Source organism: Leptosomus discolor, chromosome 5 (assembly GCF_034619465.1).
Source record: "Leptosomus discolor isolate bLepDis1 chromosome 5, bLepDis1.hap2, whole genome shotgun sequence".
In the NCBI taxonomy this organism is placed as follows: domain Eukaryota; kingdom Metazoa; phylum Chordata; class Aves; order Leptosomiformes; family Leptosomidae; genus Leptosomus; species Leptosomus discolor.
Window position 1 is genome coordinate 77,582,835 of NC_141395.1, and position 6,000 is coordinate 77,588,834.

Genomic DNA, 6,000 nt, shown 5'->3' on the forward strand with positions numbered 1-6,000 from the left:
CTCCATCTCCCATGTTAGCAGGAGCTGGTTTCTTATATAACTAAATGCCCATGGGATCAATGCAGCAAACGCTGTCGACCAAACTTGCCCTAGCTTTTTTGTAACAATAGCATTTAAGTCAAAATGAAAGTTGATCCTTTTGGTGAACTTTGAACCCTATATTTCTGTAAATTAGTTTTCTAACAAAAGATCCCTCCAAACTGTCAGGTCTACTCAGCTTGAACTCTTTTATTTTATTTAATCTAGACTGAGAGCAAAGTTTTGTGAGTTTTTAAAAATAACTTAAAACCCCCCCAACATTCAAATCTTAAGTCTCAAACAGCACTTTATGTGTACTTACAAGCAAGGCAGAAACTCACTGTTTCAGTTCAAGTGATTTTTAGAGCTGAGTTGGAATGAAAGTGGACAGAAGTAGTGTTATCACTCTCTTCTGGAGTTTGCAGGTCAATGATTACAACCATATCTGGAGTCCTCATCCCACATTATCTGCATCCTTGCCAGTGACTGTCAGAGAAACAACACCTTGACCAGGAGTGGGGACTGATCCAGAACCCCAAGTTTCCCTTTAGCCCAAACCACACACTTGGGTGCCAGCTTCTTCAGCGGTCTGGGTATGCCATAGAGACAACAGGTGACCTGCCAGACCACTTATTCCATTAAGTTTCCCATCTTCTCTCGCTTTTCTTCAGCAGCACTTCTCTGCTACAGTACATGTGTATAACTCAATGGAAACCAACTTATCTCACACCAGTTTTGAAACAAACAAAGGCTCAGAATGACCTAACTCCACCAGCTTCTAATTTCTCCACTTGTGCTTCCATCTTCCATGGATTCACCTCTTCTGTGTCACCTGCAAGATACTGTCCCCTTCTCACCTCACAGACACAGCTAAGCAATCCCACATTTCACAAGAAAGACCATTGTCAGTAGTTACAAAGGGGCAGTTTACACACTGTAAGATCTCAGATTTGCCTTGAGGCAGTTTCTCTGAGTGCCCAATATTTTGCTGGTGGCATAGTTTTGCCGTGATTCATTAACATTTAAGCAGCTGAACACTGGCTTTGAGTGAAGCAAAGAACGACTGCTCACCCATGATATACAGACGACTACAAAGAGCAGGATTAGCTTAATGATTCCCCACTTAGAAAGCTAACCATACCTAGCATCTTTCAGCATACTGGTCAAGAGGGTAAACATTTTAGCCTAACCCTCTTTGAAGGTTTATGATTTTTTTTTGCTGCTGGTTGCTATTTTTCTACCAGAAAATTAATCTCTGGGCAAGTGGAATGAACTTTAGTGAATCAGTATCTGTAAAGGGATTTTAAACAAATTAGGTTTATTTTAAAAGGGATGCACTAAGTGTCAGTTACCTCAACCCTGCTGATAAACAGGGTCTTGTTAGGTTGTGATAGGATTACTTGCTTGTATCGTTTATACCATTCTACTTTCTCCCACTGCCATAAAAGGAGGAGGTTTTTCAGGCATTTGAACACTGTGACATTGATTCATTAAGGTCTCTCCATTCCATTCACGAATTGCTTTTCCCAGTAGAAAATGGAGCAACTTTAATTACAAAAGTGAGATTTCTACACTGAGATATATAATTGCTATCACTGAAGTGCATATTGTATTTCAAGATCATGCACAACACACTCTGCTGACATAATATGTAAAATGGATTCTTGATCTCTTTTGTTATTATCATTTCATCCCTGGGAAATTTAAACTACATCTATTCTAAGAAGTTAGGTATGTCTGCATTGTTCTCTGGCACTGGAGCACGGAAAAACCTATATTCATATTATTAAATCTTCTTAACATTAAAATCAGGGTAGTGACATCAAATTGCCTGTTGGGAATGGGTCTGAGCTACCTCCCGGGCTGTGTCTCCGACACCGATCTCAGCCACGCTGGGGTCCATTCTAGCAATTTAGCAGTAGAGACAATGACTTCCAGTACCTCCAAATGCTCGCTGCCACTATTGAATGTAACAGTAGAGACACAGCCTTAGGTTTCAATCAAAGGCAAGAAGAAGAGAGACCTGACTTTCTGGTTGTTGCAGATGTTCTGCAGAGGTAGAAGCTATATTGGCAGCACGTAGCTATTGATACTGGTAACCACCTGCAGTCCTGGTTGTGAATGTAGTCACTCTTCAATTCAATTAACATTTCATTTTCCTACTTTCATCCAAGAGGGAGTCTACAGATGGATTGTGCTGCCTAGAAAAGATTTTGATGAGTACCAGTGAGAAGCTTCTGGGACTCAGTATAGGTCTCAACACATTTTTTGGTGGCGTTAGTTGCACATCCACATGCCAAAACAGGAATGATCACACAGCGGTACCCACTTTGGTGTGTACGAGCACCCTTCCTCCAGTGCAGGTTCATTTCTAGACCAACCAGCCTGGAAACTCTCGTACAGTTTCCTTGCATAGAGAGTCTGCAACCCTTGTAAAGCTGCCAGGGACAGAACACATCCCTGCATATCAGAGCCCTGTGGAACCACATGCACAGCTGGGACCTTTTCTCCACCCAGGACCTCTGATCCTCTATAATTTTCAGTGGTTTGTCACCTCCCGTAAATAAAGCTGCAAAGTGCATCTTTGTGGTAAAACTAGCTGTGAGGAGAGAGACAGCAGAAGATGGCACCTCACTTTCAGTTCCCTAGGGCTCGTTTTACTAAAAGCAAGAGAGGGGAAACGCCACGGTCTGCTTTGCTCCCAATCCTGGCTCCGTCAACATGCTACACCCTGTCTTTATTGTTGTCTTGAAATTTTGGCCGTCTCTAGATATTTTTCAGAAGGGCCAGAAGAGCTCAGCCTGTTGAACGACTTTCACAGCTATAGGCAATTTCTTCCTTCCTTCTAAAAGAGGAGAGGGAATGCTAACGATGACCAGTTTCTGATGTGAGAGGGTTTGATCCTTTTGTCTGATGCCTGTGAATAACTGCTTGATATGTCTTCTAACATCAACAGGGAGAGACTGGTCAAACTGATGCCCAAGGTATTGAAATTTCTAATTTTTTTTACAGACTGATCTTATATTAAAGCTGACTGAGAGATTCTGGAAATTCCTGAACTTGAGGAAACATTAAAAAAGAAATTAACACCAAATTGAGACATTTTTCTTATGGTGCTTTCAACTCATCCATATCTGAAGGGGCTCAGTCAGCAGGACTTTTGAAATAGAGATCTTCAATACAGGTGACACAGGCATTTCTGTTTCTTCTCTCATAGCTTTCAGGAATAGTATGTTGAAAACCAATAAACTAGAATAAATGAAAGGCAACATTGGCCAATTACTTGTAGCATAAATTGTTGACAGAAGTTTATAAATGGGCATGCTCTAGAGATTATGACCATGGGCAAGAAACGGGTAGATTTAGATTGGATATTAGGAAGTTCTTTACCATAAGGGCAGTAAAGCACTGAACCACTTTGCCCAGAGAGGTGGTGGAGGCCCCATCCCTAAAGACACTCAAGATCAGGCTTGATGGGGCTCTGGGAAAGCTGACCTAGCTAAAGATGTCCCTGCTCACTGCACAGGAGTTGGACTAGAAGACCTTTGGGGGTTCCTTCCAGCCCAATGAACTCTACGATCCTATGATCTTGCCTTTCACCATGATACATCATTGCCTCCCATAGTTTAATTTGAAAAGGCAGATTTCTGTGCTGCCAGAATCACCATCTTATCCTGCAGTATCTCAGACTTTCTCTTCAGTGCAAAAAGAGATACTTAATAATCAAGATCATTAAATTTGAGTTAAAGTGACAAAACACTCTTAATTTCACATTGATTTATCTAATTGCAATAAACCTCAGCTGAGAGGACCTACACTGTAGTAGTCCTACAAATCTTTTGTCTTCACTAAGATTTCGCAACTAGGCAACTCAGGACACACTTCTTGCAGCAAAGATTCAAGGTGGGTTTTTTAAGACAGGAAATGGTTGAGAGATTGGCTCTGGATGTAAGTAAACCCAACAGTTCAGTTCTCTGGCATGTAAAGAACACATCAGATATCGTAGCCTTTTTGCAGAAGTTTCAAAGATCTTCCTCCACCCTGCCCCACCCACCCCTGCCTTCCCCCCAAAAAAACCCAACGAGAGTATTTGGCAAAGCTGTGTATTCTTATACAGGTATGTATCAAGTTTTCACTAACTCGGGATTTTGCTGGCTTTAAGATTAGTAATACTTTTCTCTGCAAAAGTGTACATAAAAATAAAGCTTCATTTATGACATGAGTTGGAGCCAAGAGTCATAATTACTCTTATGATCCTGAAAATTTGTAGCTGATGCAGAAATCATTAGTGAAGCCCTATATCAACGCAAGGGAAGTTTTCCCCTACGTTCCTCTGCACACATAAATTTCTCTGTCTCTCCCTCTTACATTTATTTTCAGAAAGACAAGGAAATAATTAATAGGCAATTGCATTACCTAGGAAAGACATTCTACTGTTGGATATGTTTATGGAAATGAGGGACAATTAATTTATCATCAGCTTTATGTTAGCAATAAAAAAAAATTTATTTGCCTGAAAGGATTTGCATAAACTTTGATATCTGATTAATAATAAGAGTTGTTATTATAAAAAAGAGAGAAAGTATTCTGATTATTTTTTGCCACTGCAAACCTACAACAGTTTTGCTGTTATGAATGTTTGTATTCTGGATTTATGCCAGAAGATGAGATACCAGAGCCTGGCCCAAAAAAAAGACTTCAGGAAATGAAAGGTCACTGTCAACTCTAATTTTATGCCCAGTGTGATGAATTATTGGCACGAACAACAACCACTTAACCTTCTAGCTTTCGTTTCACTGCACAAACATTAACGGATTTCTCCTAACCCCTCTATGAGGAAAGTCAGCACTATCCCAGTTTTAAAGATGAGGAATTGTGCAGAGAAAAGCAATGCAAGGATTTTTATGCTTCTGAACCTTACTCTGGCTGATAAATTAGAACGAATTTGGCTCCCATGCCTCAGACCCATGTTATATAGTGTGGCGGTTTGGCCCTAGCCAGGTGCCCACCAAAGCCACTCTGTCATTCTCACCCCCTCAGCTGGACAGGGGAGAGAAAATACAACAACAGGCCCGTGGGTCAGATAAAGACAGTTTAACGAAGCAACTAGCTATGCGCAGAAGCAAAAGCAAAACAAAAGATCTTATTCTCTACTTCCCATCAGCAGGTGATGTTTTGCCACTTCCTGGGAAGTAGGGCTCTGGTACTCGTAGCGGTTTCTTCGGACAACAAACGTGAAATGAATGTCCCCTCCTTCTTCCTGTTTTCGCCAGTTTATATTGCTGAGCAGATGCCATGTGGGATGGAATATCCCTTTGGTCAGTCTGGGTCAGCTGTCCTGGCTATAGCCCCTCCCAAGTTTTTACCCACCCCCAGCCTACTGGGGAAATGTTGGGGAAACAGCCTTGGTGCTGGGTGAGCCCGGCTCAGCAGCAGTCAAACCACTGGTGTGTTATCCAGCTACCCCTGCACAGCACGGCGAGGGCTGCAGCTCAGGCAGACCCAGTACATAGAGTTATGATCTACAACCTTCCCCTTTGGAGGAGGTCACAGAACTGGGGCACAGGCTTTATGGAGACGCTGGCTCCACTGTGTTGAAGTAGATGCTAAATTCATACAGGGGTGAGAACACCAAAAGGCCTTAACCCTTCCTCAGCTTTCTCTTTGCCTCCATCCCAGCTGGGTGCATCACATTTTTTTTTGGTGAGAATTGCTGTCTCAGCCCTGCTGGCTCTACTCCTCTGGTGTCCCTCCTCCAAATCAGCAGCACTGCTGAGTGTGTCAGAGAGAAGCAAAAGGTCTGAATCACAGAAGCCTGGGGAAGGATGGATGGCCTTGTACACAGCGACAGAGATCTCTGTTAGGTTCTGTCTATCCAAATTTTGGGCAAGTTGCTTAATTAGCTTTGGTCACCTGTGTAAAATGTAGTAAATCTTTCTACCGCCCTTAGTCTTGTACACTTAATTAGGAGTTTCTCTGACA